Source organism: Morus notabilis, unplaced genomic scaffold, assembly GCF_000414095.1.
Source record: "Morus notabilis unplaced genomic scaffold, ASM41409v2 Scaffold5, whole genome shotgun sequence".
NCBI classification, from domain to species: Eukaryota; Viridiplantae; Streptophyta; class Magnoliopsida; order Rosales; family Moraceae; genus Morus; species Morus notabilis.
The window spans coordinates 145,060-164,302 of NW_010363077.1; positions in this window are offsets into that span (position 1 = coordinate 145,060).

Genomic DNA, 19,243 nt, shown 5'->3' on the forward strand with positions numbered 1-19,243 from the left:
TCAATAGTTAATTTTTTCTAATCACACCACAGAAACTCCCCATCTAAAATTTATGATCAATGTATTACATTGAAATACATAAATACAAAGCTAATAGAACATTTCTTGGTTAAACTAAAAAAGCATGGATTGCATCCAAGAAATTCCTTATGGGTTGTTTGGTTGGGAGATTCGTATCCTGATTCGAATCATGATTTATTATTTGTTACAGTATTTTTTCTCATAAAAAATATACATAAATTAAAAATAATTTTAATTTTATTATTCTAATTCATGAATTAAACATCACCTTAATTAGGAAGGTTGGGTTAGGCTAACCTGAGAAAGCAAAAGGAGTTTCAATAGCAAAAAGGAAGGAGGGATAAAGAGGTGCCCAAATTAGTTGCCTTTTTTCTGCTTTTTGAGCTGATTTTTGTTTCTTTTGTTTTTCTTTTTTTTTTATTTTCAAAGATTCCTGTCGAGAGAAGGAAAAAAAAAAAAAAAAAGCAAAAGCAAATCACGCCATCACTATTTGATTGAGAGAAGTGAGAGAGAGGAGGGGGGGAGTGCTGGACTGGCTGGCTCATCTCTCTCTTTCTTTCTCTTTCTCACATTTCGCTCTCTTTCTTCCTTTCTCTCCCTTTCTTTCTTTTTCTCTTTTTCTTTTTCCTGTTTTGGGTTCTTTTTGTTTTTCGGCCTTTCTTTTTCCCTCCCAAACAGCATTCCATCGTTTTATTGTTTTCCCACTTTGGATTTATTCTAATTATAAGCAACAAGAAAACAAAATGATGTTTCACCCATTGGGTGAACAAACCCAACAGTGCACTGCGGTCCCAATATTGAAAGGAAAACAATATATATTAAAATAAAACTTCATCACTTACAAAATAGTAGGTTTCACTTAGAAGACGTTTATTTCATGTATTCGTTTTTAATTTTAAATCATGATTCATTATTCTTTACAGTATTTTTTTTAACAAAAAATACACGTAAAACGAGAACAGTTCTAAATCATGATTCTGAATACATGAACTAAACGTCCTCTAAGTTTCATCTATTCACATTGTAAAACCTACTTTACGTAAATAGTAAAATTTTATCTCTATTAAAATAAATAGAGGTGCTCATATTGAAAACAAGCTTCACTTGTTAGTTCTTTTTTCCTCATATTTCTCATATCTTGAAATTGTTTCTGAAAAAATTCTCATATCTTGATTAAATACCAAAAAAGAAGATTTGACTTGTTACCTTAGAAGAGAAACCAACTATAATGGGAGAATTTTATATTAGTAGGTATGAAAACATTGTTAATACATTTACGGTATTGGTAAAACACGATCTTAATTTGATAAATTCATCAAAAAATTTAGTGGACGTTTGGTTCACGGATTCAGAACCATAATTCAGAACTATTCTCGATATATGTGTGTTTTTTTTAGAGAAAATACTGTAGCGAGCCACGAACCATGATTCGAATTATTGCACGAATCCTCATACCAAACACAATCTTAATTTAGAACTGTGTTACTGATACTATTACAAAATTCTCCATCATATATATATATATATATATATATATATATAGGTCAACATTGTTATGCTTGTTACAATTAATGGATGATACCTCATCTATTACTTTGTTAACGTATATATTTATACTTTTATCATCATTAAGCACCAATCTAGCATTGGTTCTTTAGTTTCCAAAAATGATTGTTTCTTTTTTTTTTTCTGCGCCCTTTTTGCCAAAAAAATCTTTTTCCCATTAATGGATTGAAAGAATGGGACTTGTGCTAGAATTGGCTTTATTTTGGCTTTGCCCTTTTACATTTGGTAAAGGGGGAGTACTTGATTTGTGCCTGCTTACAAAGGATTCGCAGAGTCACCCTCTCAAAACACAAATATGGAATCAAAATCGAATATATATTAACTCAGGTCTCGTTCATTTCACCGATTCGAGTTTTTAGTTTTAGGTTTTTATAGTAAAAAATTTTCAAAAAATGTCACATCTAACATTTTCTGCTACAGTGAAAAACTCTAAAAAAATGTCACATCTCAACTCAAATTGAAAACTCAAATCCGCAAAGTAAACGAGACCTTAATTTCAAATGGATAACTCTTCCAAATCAGTTGATTTTCTTCTTCTTCTTTTTTTTTCTTTTTTTATAAAACCAATTAATGATTTACTTTTTGTTTCCAAATCCATGATTCACACTAGTTGCCTGCTTTATGCATTTGTTTGTACAAATATTAAGCATTGTTTGAGACATTGAGAGTTGGTTTTAACATTATCTGTCGAGAATTAATATAATTCATATTAAATAGTTATCACCATCGTTTTTTTTTTTTCTTCTTGTGAAATAATGGTCACAGTTTTTAAATAATCACAACTTGTCTATATGGAGAAAAACTATAAGCACGACTAATGATTAGTGCTAATTTAGGTTATGAGTGCTTTATTAGGAATGCTATACTCAGCAAAATATCTCCTAGCGATTAACATGAGAAAAGAAACACAAAAGAGGGGAAAAAACATCAAATATAAAATACTCATTTTTTATATGTCGGCTCATCGATAGGATTAATTTTTTACTATTAAATTTAATTAAAATCACATTAAATTAAAAAATATGTATAATATACAATTTTTAATATAAATTTAACAACTAATAAAAAAATACTAATAGTTTATTTTTTTCGGTCAAGTAAAGAATTATCTTCTATATTATTTCTTCTTTTAATTTTGTTTGTGCTTAGAGTTTCCAGCCTGGGATTAAGGAGAATAATTGGGGAATGAGTGCGCACGTGTCGATGTACGGATTACATATACGCATGCATGTATTTAACACCTCATCTTCGTCATTCCTAATTAGATACGTCGTTGAAGGCTGCAAGTCTGGGCCCCATCGAACGCTCCACTGCTGTATTGTATGTATCTCACTGCAGGTGAATTGAAAGTTGTATTTCTCTTTTACCAATATATATATATATATATATATATGCTCATTTAATTTATTAATTTAAATTATTAATTTAAATTCAGATAAATAATAAAATAATAAGAAGATAAAGATGAACAGGGCCTATATCTCTCGTCAATATGAGACGCAAAAAAGTGTGGCATAGCGGATTGGTAGACATGTTCAAAAATAAGCCTAATCTCTTCAACGTGATTTTTAAATAGGCTCGACGTAACACGTTTATTAAAATGATTGAACTTAGTGTGATTTTAAAGTATGAATCGCTATTGTTCAGAGTTTTCAGCGACGACAAAAGTCGTTGCTAAATTTTATTTTACTGTTTTAAAAAGTTTTAACAATGACGAGTCATCGTTAAATACGGGGCCTACTAAGATTCAATGCCAGTGTAATCACGACAGGCATGTCGTCGCTATTCATCCATTTAAAGTCGTCGCTATATGTGGCGTTACTACATTTTCTTATTGTTGTAGTGTGACCTAACACGATTATATATACAAGAAGTTTGTAGGGTATTGGAATGAGATTTGACTCTTATGTCTTTTTATTTATATATATTTTTATGTCTATCAAATAATGTAATATCACGTCAATTGAAATATAATGTCAATTAACATATTATGTCACGTCAATTAAAATAATATTTTAATTAATATGACATGATATTATTAAAAAGATCCCAAAAAAAAAAAAAGACATATTATTAGTAGAATCTATCATTATATCATAGTTACGACAAAATAAGAATCATGCTACATAGCTACTAAGAAAATTAGACAGTATATATTTTTGAGAAAGGATTTATTAGTTCTTACCTTGTTTTATTAGATCTTTGATGCACACCATTTTCATGTAGTATAAATTCCATTTTACCCTTAAATTCATATAAATAAAAATTAAAAAAAATGATTTATTTGTGGTATTTCTTTTAGGATTATTTTGGTCATCCTCTCTTATTTAAAATATATTTTTATTTGGATCTAAAACCCATTAACTATTAACCTTCCCTTAAAAAGAAAGAAAGAAAGAAAGAAAGAAAGAAGACCCTCCATACAGGTCTTCGGTCTTCCTTTCTGGCTTGTAGAGATATAAAAATATTGTAAGAATTATTTTTAAAGAAATTAATACTAATTAAGTAGAAAATATAGAAAAATTAAGATTTTTTTTAAAGTCTTTTTATGACTTGTTTTACATAACCTTTTTTAAATTTGGGGTGTAATAATTTTTTTCAGTTAGATCTTTTAATATTCAATTAATTTCAAGTAGAAATTTTTTTTTTAATAAAATACAAATTAGGTGGCTAGGTATAGTAACTGTGCACCAAATGGTTAGAAAGCACTGCTACTTGCATAATTATGTGTCATTTCCTTCTAAAATTCCAACAAAAGGAGATTTTTGTTAACGTTTCCTTCTTCGAGAGGCATAAGTGTAACGTTTTAAAGATCGGGGATTAAGGTGTTATAAGAGTCAAATTTAGGGGAATTTTCGTAATTAAAACTTCTTTTAATCGCCCATACCTATTATCCACCATTGCCTTGGTTGGCCCACGTCGTTGCGACGTGGCAAGGTGACGTTGATGTATGCATGCGTGCATTGATGGTCAGAGGAGAAATAAATGAGATATTCGTGAGGAATAAATATAGAACAAGTGAAGTCGTAATTAATGGTGGATTGAGTTGAATTGAGGTGACGATGATTTTGATCCCCGCCGCTGTGTCACGAGATAACCCGCCGGCTTAATTACTGTTAGATATTTTTATTAGTTGCCAAATTATTTTATAATCTTGGAAATACAATGAATTATTTACTGTCTGGGTGTGGTTCTGTAAATATAAGTGTGCAACTGTGATATTATATTGTGTGCTTTTTTACTTTTTATATTTTATTCTGCTTGAGTAACTGAATGTAATTAACTTAAATTTTAATTAATTAATCTGTATTTTAGACAGTGTTTCAACATCATCTAAAACACTAGAAATAAAATCATATCTAACAACTACAACCTAGCTAAAACTTCTACTTCTACTTGTATCTTTTTTTTTAATGCAATTTACTGGGTCTTCATAAACCGTTCATTTCACCGATTTGCGTTTAGAATTTGAGTTTTACTACAGTAAAAAGCTCTAAAAAACAGTCACATCTAACTTTTTTGCTACAGTAAAAAACTATCACATAACGTCACGTCTGAACTAAAATTAAAAACTCGAATCAACGAACTAAACGAGCCAATCTCACTAGCTACTCCATACACGACCTTCACTATTAATCACTCCCATCACATGCCCTACCAGGCTACCACAAATAATCCATGCATCTCCGGAAAAAAAAAATGTATATATATATATATATCTATATATGGTTTCTTTATGGTTATTTATCTATACTCTATATATGTGTGTGATACATGAGTCAATTTAAGATTGTTGTTGTAGCCTTGCGACTAAAAGTGATCATGAGAGAAATTTAGTGAGAATACTTGTTTTTTTCTTTTTTAATAAAAAGGTGATCATTAGTATCATTATATATATTCGTAATAAATCAAGTTTTTATTTTTATTTTTATTTTATCTATGTCAAAAGATGATCTAAGTGAGTATCGAACTCATCCTAAGACAAATAAATAAAGATATCCTGACCGTTGCATCACCCGGCCATTAGTATGGTGGTAAGAATTGGTATTCAATAATCTTATTTCTGGTCAAGTTGTTTCATAATCAATTATATTAGAAGCAATTTTGTATCCAACCCATCCTAAGAGTAGAATAAACAAAGATATCTTGATCGCCCCACCACCCCTTTGTTACGGTGGTAAGAAAATTGGTGCTCAATAAACTTATAACAGCCTATTTATTGAAATATTCTAAAATATGATTGGCACAAAATGTAATCACTTCTAAGAACTGTTTTAAGAAGCTAAAATGTTCACTTTTATAACGTATGTACTTATAAGCTTGAGAATGGGAATCAATTTCATGTTTACTTACTCGCCATATATCTTAAAATCAGAATGGAATTGGAGAGTACCACACAAATTTAAAATTTAAAGAATCGGATCGGTAACCATTACCCCTTCCAAATTGAGATTCCTAATCTAGATATTAACATTAAATTTCTAATTACGATTACATTATTTATATATATTACATTATAGTACGCATACAATTTACCTATTTAAATTGAAAGCACAAATTTACTTAAATAATATATAAGATCATCTGTAAGGAAACTCTCTAAATTTTACTTAAATTTTAGTTAAAATGGCTAGCTAACAATTTTTGGGCAATTCAGTCCAACCATAGATTTATTTAATATTTATTGAATTTAAAATATAAATAACTTTATTGAATTTAAAAAAGAACATTACATTTATCACGGTTGAAAGAATAAAATAATACAAAAAAATGAAGGCATCGTTCACTTCGCGGATTCGAGTTTTCAATTCGAGTTGAGATGTGACATTTTCTGATAGCTTTTTACTGTAGCAGAAAAAGTTAGATGTGACATTTTCTGAGAGTTTTTTACTGTAGAAACCTAAAACTGAAAACTCGAATCGGTGAAATGAACGAGGCCTAAATGGTTAGCCTCTCCATGCTAGCTATATTTAACTAGCATGAAAGACATTCTCTAAAATAGCTAACTTTTAGCTAATGATTGAAGTGGAGAAAAACTAAAAAAAGTTAAATCATTATCCATTTTAGCTAAAAATATGAAATGACTAGCATAATTTGAGTTGCTCTAAATAAATACACAATTAGCTTCCGCTAAAAACAATTTGCCTCAAGTTGATTATATTTTCCATTAAGTTTTATTTTAAGGGGAAAAAAGATCTTAGAGATATTCCGTTATTACCTCAAATCAATTATAAGTTTGCATATTATATATACACTAGTTGAAGCTCACGTGCTATGGACGTGGGTAGTAATCCATGTGCTAAGATTTAGTACCATGCTACTGTTAAAAACATATAAATTTTGAATATAAAATCTAAAAAAATAAAAAATAAAATAAAGTTTTAGGACCAGAAACTAAAAAAGGGTAAAAAAAAAGGATTTAAATAAAGAAATAAATAAGTTTTAGGACAAAAACAATCAAAACAGAAAAAACAAAGTTTCCAGGTAAAAATAAAAGAAGGGGTAAAAGGGGCCAAAACGAAGAAATTAACAAATTTTAGGGCAAAAAGAACCAAAATGAAAAATTAAAAAGGGGTGAAAATGAAAAAATAAATATTTTTAGGGCAAAAATAAAAAAGGGTAAAAAAGGACCACAATGAAGAAATAAATAAGTTTTAAGGTAAAAGAAACCAAACTAAAAAAGGAAGAAAGAATAAGATTTTAGGACAAAAATAAAAAAGGTCAAAAAAGGAATAAAATGAAAAAAAATTAAATAAATTTTAGGGCAAAAGGAACCAAACGGAAAAAAAAATAAAGTTCAAGGGAAAAATAAAAAAAAGGGGTCAAAAAGTGTCAAAATGAAAAAATAAATAAGTTTTAGGGAAAAAAATTAAAAGAAAAATAAAATAAAATTTCAAGACAAAAAAAGAAAAACAAAGGACAAATGAAAAATAAATTAATTTTAAGATAAAAATAGGGAAAAAAAATAAGAGGATGAACTTGAAAAAAAAAGGGAGGGGGAGCACTTCCAACCAAAACGGCACCGTCTTGGTTGAAAGTTCTCCAATAGTATTTCGCTTTGTCATTTCTATTATATAGATATATATATATATATAGAGAGAGAGGATATTTTGCACATTATCCCTTAAATTTATAGAGCTTTGCAACTTATCTCTTGAACTTTTAATTTTGACAATTTACCCTAAATTTATAAAATAATTGCAATGTGTCTTATTTTTATGATGATTGTGTTAAATTGTTGACTAAAAAACACATACGATAAAAAATTTCAACATCTCAATTCAAATAGTAACATTTAAATCTCTCAATTCTCTAACTCTCAATCTCTAAATCTGAAAAAAATCAAAGTAAAATTGGTGAAATGAGACATAATTACAACCGTTCTGTAAGTTAGGGAGAAAATTATCAAAATTAGAAATTTAAGGAGCACGCTGCCAAAATACTACAAGTTCAAGGGGTAAGAATTACTGTACTGAAATCTTAATTTAAGGGGGGGAAAAGATTTTACTAGAGTAAAATATACTGCATATTATCATGGGGTTTGTACGAAAAAATAGTATCCAAAAGGTTTGTGGGAAAAAGATGTTTAAGCAGAAATATATTGACACTTCTATATATACATATTAGAAATAATAATTATTTTTGCCCCATTATAGTTTCCATGAAAAACTATACATGTCTCTATAATATGGATTAAAAACTAAAAATATAATTAGCACATATATAATATTATTATTGCTCATAAGTTTTAAGATGCTAACTGTTCACAACTGTAAAAGCTAGAATTTTTTGAATGTGCAGGTTGGATTAAACTCTCCATGAGGCCTAAAGTAGTACGGTTTATCCTCACGATGATTGATTATGATGAATAATTTATTTACTTATGTATCTTTTCTGTTTGATTTTGATGAACTGATCCAGCAGGCTAGCGTATATTTATGCATGGGAACTGTGGGATGAGTCGTAAAGCTTCCTTCTGTCCTCTCCACCTTTACCTTTTCCTTTTCTAATAAAGTGGAGACTGGGGAAAAAAAAATTGAAAAAATAAATAGCAAAAAGAAAAACAAAAAAGAATTTTATGGACACAACATGCAAATGGGTCATTGGGCGTTTTTCTTTCCTTTCTCCTATAATTCAGATATTCTCCTTTACCCACAAAAAAAAAAAAAAAAAAAAAAAAAAAAAAAAAAAAAATTTTTTTTTCTCTTAGAGCTAGGATTTTGTCTTTCTAGGGTTAGCTTTTGTTTGTTTTGTAGAATATAAAGGAATAATATCAGATCATTCCTATAGTCCTCCAATGATCTCAAAGTGGATGGATATCTTATGTGCTAGTGTAGTGGGGAAGAACTATAGGAATGGATTTAATAATATTAATTTGGGACAAAAATTCTCTTCCCACTGTGTGGATAGGTACCAATGGGACACCCTTTACTATTTATGTGATATTACATTCCACTAAGCAACATATAGATATGTCTATATATCTAGTGCCAAATGTTGTTTTCAAAACTCTCTTTTTTTTTTTTTCCCATATTTTGTTTGCTTTCAAGTTTGAATATGTTGTATTATTGTGACTGTCCAGTCCATCATAGTCTCTTATATAGTCCCCACCAAATATATGTTCTTACGAAATAAATACTTTGACAAAATAAGCCTTATATGTCTCTCTCAAATCAATCATTGTAAGGTCCAATATTCTTAGTTTGCATGTATCCTATATTACGAACTGAAGGGATATAAATATGACATCTACACCAAATATTCGTGCAAATTATTCTTTTGGTTCCATCACATGCAAGTACCACTTTTTATCGTTTCAAGTTTTTTTTTTTTTTTTTTTAAACAACAAAAAGATAAGAAAAAAAAGTCCTTTTGAAGCTTAGAGGAATATTCAAACAAAATTTCTTTTTGTAAACTATTCCAGAAAATTAATTATATATATATATCAAATAAATGCCTACTTCTCATTTATTAAACTTTTCTTTATTGATGGATCTGAGCTTTGTTCAGGGTTAGATCTTCTTGTGTGGTAAGGTCATTGGTATCAGTATTAATGTTTATATCTCCTTTTCTTAAATGCAATTTTCCTTTTTAAAAAAAAACTCGGATATTATTTATATGTATGTAAGAAAGAAAGTGTGCCAATATTTAGAGGAGAAAAAGGAGCAAATAAAATAGCGTGACGTGCCAGCCAGGTTTTTCACTTTTGGACAAATTAATAAAGAATAAAAGAATTCTTACATACTATTTGTTTATTGTTTACCTATGATATCACTTCATGATTTATACCAAATTGGGTATTCCCAAATAACAAGCACTGAACAACAAAATATACTTTTATATATCATGCATTTACGTATGTATGTTTATGTATAAAAATAATGTAGTTTATATATATATATATATATATGTATTGTATATATTCTTCCATGCATGTAGTGTAGGATTTTGGCGAAAGATTAGTTGAGGGAAGTGGGTTCAGTCTCTTATAACAATTATATTTTTCTTTCTTAAATATGACATGGAAAGGAGCCGACATCTCTTATGTTGGAGAATGCAATAGCAAATATTTGGAGTTTATGATATTTTAATATTTGGAGGTTGATGGTTTTTTTTTTTTTTTTTTTTGGGTTAAAAAAATTATTTATATGTGTTCTGTGAGCCTTTTTTTTTTTTTTTGTGAAGAACTGAAGATTCGACATAGCCAGGCAGAGAGGGCAGGTCTAATATAGTTTTTTGTCCCTCCAAATAACTTTATGCAGTGAGAATGAGCTTTCTTTGTCCTCTATAAAATTTTGTCATTTTCTAAATGAAAAGAACAAGAGAAAAATTAGTGTTTCCCAATATTTTGAACACCCCCAACCAAAGAAGAACATATGCTGCAGACCCTTGTATATCTCAATGATAATTTAGCAGGAGTTTCTTTAGATAAAATTTGAAAAAATAAATTACTGATAATTTTTTATTTTTTAACTATTAAATTTATATAAAAAATTATTCATTTTACATATTTTTTAATATAATGTGATTTTAATCACATTTAAAAGTCATAAACTGATACTATTAATAAAGAGGTTTACCGCAGTCCCTAATTTAGCAGTCAGATGTTAAAATAACCTATGGCAACAATCTGCTTCCATGCTACTAACTTTGCTGGGAATTATGATGATGAATGAATAACCAGCATATACCACATATTAATATACGCGTAATCATTTTTTTTTTTTGGTTATAAGCAAATCTCTGATCCCATATTCCATTTAGGAAAAGGAAATGAGAAAACGAAAAACAAAACAAAGCAAAACGGTGAATCCTCTGGGGCCACTTTTGCTCTATTATCGATAAAAAGCATATTCTTCAGTATGATTTTGGTTTTTCAAATAATAATAATAATAATAAACGACAAGTATATGTGTATATAGTATATAAATTTATTTATTTATTTATTTATTTTTTACTCTTGCATCACTTGGATTGAAAAAACCCAATTTTCTCAATTCAAAGAACTCTCTAAAATATACAAATGTCAATTAATTATGAAAACTACTTTTGACCTTGATATAAACACTAATAGGAGGGCAGTTCGGTGCTAAAATAACACATCTTGGTCTCTTGGAGAACTTCACACTTTTTTTTTTTTCATTGCCGAGTCTAGATTTTTATCTCTTATTAAGAATAAGTTCAACAATTTTTTCTTGCATTATTTGAGACTTGAACCCAAACTCAAAACTCAATTTTTAAAAAACAATTCGCACACAACATCAGTGAATTAACAAGCAAGAGTGTAGAATTCAGCACTTTTGTATACAAAAATCATAGAGAATAAATATTTTGGAACGCATTACAGCTCTTAGGCTGATCAAATAGAGCAAACATTACAAACACGGGCACCCATAGATTCCACAAATTTCGCGGAAGCCATTATGTCGAATTATGCTGTCTTTATTATACGCCCGGACCATTATTGCTCATAATCATGCAAACTATATTCACAGATGAAAAAAAAAAGTTTTTTTTTTTTTTTTAGAAAAAAGAAGATAAAAAGTTATTCTCTTAGCTAGTGACATAGTTCTATTGAGGACCAAGTTTGTTCACATTTTCTAGGCCAAACGAAGCCAAGAATTGAGAATTAAGTGAAATATACATACATATATGTCTAACTGTAGAAAAAGAGAAAAAGTAAAGCCCATCATTACAGAAGGAAAATGAATAGAAAAGGACAATCAAATTGAGAGGCCTTTACCCCACAAGCATACACATCAGAATATAAATCTAATGCTTTTTTCATTTATGCCTAATTTAAAAGTTAAAAATAAAAAAAGAAATAAAAACAATGTACAGAATGATAGTCCACTTTAAATAAAGTCTCCATCTTGGACCCCAACATGCCTGTGCAAAACCCAATTCACATTTTGCCCCCACTATGATGAATTCCATTATTCTGAAAACAATATGCATATGAACATAATACAACTCTAGATTTAGTATGTTCATGTTTATGTTTAATTAATGATGCCCATGAAAAAGGTTTTTAGTGCATGTGTGGCATAATAGAAAAAGAATCCATAATCCATCCCCATTTGCGCCGCTAATCACTCTACATGGCTTATTTTTAGCCCTTGGATCTTGGATAAAGGCTGTATCAAATCTTGTTTACTTTTTAGGAATTAATTTTATCCTCTTACTTGGGGTTGGAGAGATATTATTGTTGTTATTCAGGTAATTTTGGATCCTAATTAAGGGCCTGTTTGTAGAGCCTAAGATGAACATCATTAGACTAACTTGTGGCAATATTAGGGTAGTATACACATGAGAGGCCAAGTTCTATAATAATAATAATTGGTGGTCACTGGTTGTCCTAGAATTTTAACTCGTGCAATTCCTATGATAGCCTTGAAAAGAACTATATGATTATACAAGTAGAGTGAAGGAATCCCAAGACAGAATGTAGAGTTTGGCATGTTACTAAAGCAAGACAAAAGCAAAGAAGCATACAACAACAACAACAGGGTAATTTCTAGGCATACCTTCTTAGGGATTTACAAATATCCCACACAGATCTTAGGGTGTGGGTTATTATGAGTGTAATTTTCCTCTGGCATGCCTTGAAATTTACACACACAAAAAAAAAAAAGAAGGGGGAACTTGCCCCCATAGTTTTATATTCGGCTTGCATGAAAATCATCAGCAGAAAATGGGATTTTCAAAGGTGAAGGGGAGGGAAAAAAGAAAAGTTGGTCTTTGCTTTATTTTTTTTAATCCCTTTTTCTTTTTAATGTTAAAGTGGTGTGAGGCTGATGATTTTGTGCTCGGAAAGGATGTACATAAAAGAAAAAGGAGGGGTTCTCTCACAAGAAAGGATCCTAATTTTCTAAATTTCTTTTTGGGGCATTTCTTTTAGGATTAAACCCAACCTGTTGGTCATACCGTTGTTACAAGGATCATAGCTATTAGCTACTCATTTCTTCACATCAATTGGGTACTTCAGGTTCATTAATGGGCCTAGCAGATTTTCCAGATAGGGCTTCATCACGGAGAAATGAGACAAATACATATAACAGTCCATCGTCCAGATTTTTTACTTCTTTCTAGGTAGGTATATACTTTTTAGACAAATAATTATAGGAAGAAAGAGGAAAATAGGCCAAGGTTTGAGATGAATTAAAATTAATAGGTCAATAGTTTATATAAGTTAATAAATATACCAAATTACTGTTTTTGTCAATAACTTATCTGGTTATGAACCACAACTTCACAAGTTATTCATGATTTTTGTCCATAACTTATCTGGCTATGGACCATAACTTGACAAGTTTGTCCATAACTTATCTGGTTATGAACTATAACTTGACAAGTTATGGCCTATTAATTTTTATAACTAAAAATTGACCTATATACTTTCTTAAACTTTTCATATTGACATTTTTTTCTACTATTTCTGATAATTATACTAGTTAAAAAAGTATAAATTAAGAGTAAGGGTAAGAGATCAACAATTTACTCAACTCTTTAAAAAAAAAAAACAAAAAGCCTTTTGGTACTTTTAAGCCCAACTTTAATCTTAATATGGGCACTTCTAGATTATTAAATGGGAAAATAAATTAAATAGCATATTTTAAAATTATTTAAAATAAATAATAATAAATTAAAAACTTATGTAGTAAAAATCATTTACCATGTAAATCCAGCCGTAAAATAAAAATTTACAAGTTATTTACTTTAAATTTTTAAAATATGCTATTTACTTAATTTAGCTTCAAAAATTTGCTATTTATCATCGTTAAAGTGGGGATTAAAGATGTGTACAGTTTATAGGTTCAACTTCAGCATCCAATTTCTATTTCTTTCCTCATCCAACTCTCATCATCTGAATATATTTGGCTTTCCCTCAATCACGGTCCTCTTAAGCAGGCATTTGGAAATCAAGAAACTATCTATTTGGCCAACATATCTAACTTCTGAAGAACAAAGCTCTTATTTTGTGAACACATGGTTCAACATACAAGGATTGCCACTGTACAGTTAGGTACAAAACTATTTTTATCTACATTATTGAGTGCCTTCTTTAAGTAGATCAACAACCTTCTTTGATACTGCAATGCACGGAGGTTTGAGAGTTCATAGTTACAATATCGCTCATTGTTGCAAAGATTGCTGCACAAATTTGGCCACTGCATTAACTTTATCCACAATTGATGGAAGCAGTCCAGCTGCCTCAGCATGTAACTGTCCATGTCTGTTTGAAATGCCATTCCCAGAAGCCAAACTTTGCAATTCCGAAAATACCTGGACAGCATTCTCCGCTGCAGCATCCAAAGCCAGTAACGCTTCTCTGCTTGCAATAACTTTTTCCTTCCCTTCAGTTCCTCCCGAAGCACATTCCTTCTGTTCTCCCACTTCTACCAGTTGATTTAGTGTGTTCAAGCTTTTTACAGTCACCTTCGGGTCCTGCAATTGGCACCAGCAGCAGTCACGCTAAAGAATGTTGATGAATTAGAGTTCCATTCAATTAGTTAACAACCTTTCTTTAAGCTATCTAACCTTTCACCAAGAAATAAAGGTGGGGGACAAGATAAAGAAACGTTTCCATCTTTGACAAACTAAGGCCTCGTTCATTTCGCTGATTCGAGTTTAGATGTGATTTTATGTGAGAGCTTTTTATTGTAGTAAAAAAGTTAGATGTGACTGTTTGTGAGAGTTTTTTACTGTAGCAAAACTCGAATCAGCGAAACGAACGATGCCTAAGTAATTTTTAATTGGCAAGTTTTAACGTTCTTTACAAGGGTTAATATGCCAAAGGTAATCAGCAACCATTCGCTAAAGTATTGATTCCTAAAAGTTTGTAACCCATGTACACCTCTCACGAGAATGCAGTCTCCCAAGTCATGTTGCATTAACAAACCTGTTTGCAAGAATCTGTATTTTTTTGCTCATCCAAGACCTGGAATGTAAGATCCTCTAAGGTTTCTTCTGTGCAAATCAAGGTTTTACCACCTATATCTTTAAAGGGTGAGTTCAGAAGTCTCCTGCAGCCCCCAATATAGTTGCGGTGGACTGTATAGCAACCAGAGTGCCTTCTCCTCTTTGATGAATTTCCTCTTTCTATCTGTCAACAAGAGGCCAAATATCAGTACAAAGCTTCCTCTAAATGAAAATAACTCCATCTGGAGTAAAGTCTTAAATTTCAATTAACATTCCATTTCAACTGCTATTGTCTGAATAATAACGTTCAATTGTACAATGTGTTATGCAACATCAAGCTGCCCTACCTTTGCAACTTTCATTGTCGTGGCCTCGAAGCATGCAGTGGGAACAAAACTTAGGAACTCTCTCGTAGATGATTTTCTGTTTCAGGGTATGTCCGACCAAAGATTTTACCAATCCAATAGTTAAATCTAGTTGTAAGGCTGGTATAACTTACACATACCAGCCTACCGAGATAGAAAGCAGATCTGGATGGGGGCCCTTGAGAATAGAGTAGCATTTTATTTTATTTCCTTTTAAAATAAAGTACAATAGAGAAAAAATTGATCTGTAGAGACGGCCAGGGCCCTGGTTTGGATTCATTCGTCTTCTCGGTCTTCCTGTTGAATAGTGGGAGCAAGATTTAATCTTTGCAATAGTTTCCATTATAACAAAAGAGAAAGGGAGACCAATCAAGCTTGACACCTCCCCCATGAGATAATCACAGATCTGCCTTGGTTTCTTTGCCAAGGTATGTAATGAATTAGATCTGCAGAAGCCCATCTTACCGGGTGTTATGATTGGTGAAGGAAGCAAGTGTGATGTGGCTTCAACCTCACGAGAAGGGCCAATTAGAATAAAGATTGCCTGCGCAACCATCCACGTAGGTGGCTTCTTATCAGCAAGAAAGCGTCGCGAGAGAGGACTATAAATGAGAGGGAAGAAAGGGTGGGACCTCGGTCGGTTGAAGAAAACGAAGTCCAGCATAGTGATCTGATCTTGAAAACCTTTTCCTCCTGCACCTTTTCCTCGAAATGAGAATGCTTGCCAAAGATCCTACTTCTACAATTGGGAGGTCACCGGGTTATTAACATAAGTCGTGTTTTCTGTGGTTTTCCCATGTTACAACTTTTGTACCAATTCGGTCGATCCGGAATGGATCGGTTAAACATTCTATTAGGGAGCCTGGTCTTGACTCTTCTGTGTGGTATTCATTCTCGTTCGGCTCTTGGAATCACATCCAGCAGTGGTTGTAACAGCTCGCAAAATCCAACCACTTTACCTACTTCATTGCCCCCAACCCTTTCTTGTACCTCTATTGAAACAGAATGGTTTCAACTGATCACGATCAGTCATTTTGACTCTCACTGCTACAAATTCTTTGATAATCTTCTCCATCTTGTCTAAGTGTTGAGACACGCTCGTCCCCTCTTGCATCTTGCTTGGAAAAAACCGTTGCCAAAGAAACTTAATGTTTACCATTGTCACTGACTCATAAATTATCTTTGGAGTCTCCCCGATTTCTCATGCGGACTCAATGTCTCCCACTGAAACTATAAATGGATCCCCCGTCACTAAAGTTCGGTGTTTAGCAATGAGAAGTAATGTTTCCATGATTCCCACTTTTGAACAAAAGCATTTTCTACTCAAGACTCCAAAACTTTTGAATTAAGATAAATATTGTCTAAGTAGAGCACAAGAATATAAGAACTAAAAAAGCTAGCTGTCCCAAAGAGTTTACATGTCCAGCAGCTTTTGCGTACCAAAGGCCTATCTGAGATGTGCACACACAGTCAAGTCTTAGTTCTATTAGCACTACACGCAAGATACAAACCTTATCGATGGATGATAAACTGCCGAAGTGTTTCTTAAAAAGATCACTTTCTTCAGACTTCATGTCATGGGCATCTATAGTAGTGTGAAACCTGCACCCAGTTCCATCTGAAGACAACTCTGCTACCACATCTTGGACGTTGTTAGCAGTAGTCTCATGACACTCGCTTACATTACACAAGCCACTGTGATCGGTTCTTTTGTGCATAGATTTAGAAGCATCAAAACATGCATGCTTATCTGATACATGACCATTCCTTTCATCCATGATTTGGTTCTCAAGACCAAACAAGCGCAGACCATTACTTGGGATCTCAGATCTGCCTTGTACTGCAAGGAAAACCCCAGTTTTATTGTAAAGCAAATACAACTATTTAGAAATAAATTCAGTACATCAATAATAAAATCATAAACTCCTAAGAAGATATTTCACTTTTGTACTTGAAAACTTTTTTTTTTTTTTTTTTTTCTATTATGCCTGTCAAGACAGTGGCGTAGAAAATTAAACTGCCATATATACAACAAAATACTTACAGTCCCTTGTCCACGGAGTCAAGATCATAAGCCACGATGAAAAATACAAGCATTTTTAGATAATCAAATATCACCGGCATTTTAGAGAACTTAGCCTGTCCAAATTTTAAAATGTTCGGGTAGACAATTGGAAAATCTCGTACACCAGATCGGCAACATGAAGAATATATGTCATATAACGATACAATGAAACAAGGAAACAATCTACAATTTTTTTTAAATTCTTTATTTGTACGTTGGTCTTCTTTCTATATATTTCATCATTAAATGGCAAAGAGACTTATCACGTCAACACAGGGTTTGGCCTTACACAAATTTTGGGAAGACACCAACATATTTCTGTCCTCCACATCCTGCATATTTGGGGAGTTTAGCAAACATACAGTATAAACAGAGGTCCAATGCTTGTCCGTAGCAAAGCTGCTGAAGTGCAAATGACAATGTGACACCATGAGTATGGAAGTAAAGCATTTAAAATTTTACTAAACACCACAAAATGATTCACGACATAGTTGAATACTTGCCTAATGGTCCCTTGTGTTGATGGTGAACTGCAGTTGTCATTCCCATAAGAATAACTCATGGATGAGCTATCAGGGCATGCCTCCGTGATCCCCATATTATGATCTGATGGTATTTGAGCCTCAGGGGAGCAAACAGCATATCCTCCAGCATGAGTTACCAAGGGAGAGACATTTTTATATTCTACTTTCTGGTACAAGCAGTGAGACAGAGAGGAGAATAAAGAGGTTCGGAAATGCATGTCAGGAACTCTATAAAACTAGGGATTTTGCTATCTACTTAATGGATGCAATTGTTTGGCTTAAAAATATGACTACTTCAAATGGATAAAGTAGTACATGCTTGAGAGGAATCTATGGGTTTGTTCTTTTGGAGTTTAACTTGAGTATAATTCTTGAGTTGAATTTGAGTTATAACTTGAGTTGAACTTGTAACTTGAGTTTGTGTTTGGTTGTATACATTTGAGCTATGGTTTGAGATAAGAATTTTTTTGAATTTGTGTTTGAGTGAGTCAAAACTTGAATTTGTATTTAGATAGTATTTTAATAAAAACTCAATGCTGATGAAAAATTTAATAGGGTATATGGGTCGGGTTTTACTCGTCTTTTCGTTGTTAACACATAGAAAAAACAATCATCTCAATCAGAATTAAAACGAAAAAGTTATAGCATTTTTAAGAATAGAAAAAATACTGTTCATTAATTTGAGTTCGAGTTTCTGAACTCGAGTTGAAGGGGAAACTTGAACTCGAGTTTTAGTCCTAAACTCGAGTTTGAACTCGAGTTTAAACTCGAGTTTAAACTTAAAAGAACATGAACTCGAGTTGTATTTTTTTGAGTTTTTCACTCAAAAGAACAAGCCCTATATTCTTTGGTGGACATTATACTGTCTATAGTCACTATTGTCAATTGATTACGGCAACGTAAGTGGTTATTATGGCCAGTGGCGAAGCCAGGAACTTTTTCAGTTGGGGCGTGAGTGGAAAGTAAAGTTTTAGGGCCCGTTCACTTCACTAACTCAAATTTTATGATTCGAGTTAAAAAACTAGATTCGAGTTTCAAAAAAGTTGAGTGTAATTTGAAATTTGGAGTTTAGTGTTTAGGTGTTGACTATTTAACTTTTGAAACTTGAGTTTTGTGTTCACTTGCACAAATGCCAAACTCTAATTAATTTCAACATTGGCATGCATTTCTGTTATGTAAAAAACGTGAACATGGTGCATTTCCCACATTGGCATGCATTTCTGTTCTTCATAAGAATATATATATATATATATATATGTATATATATATATATAACATAT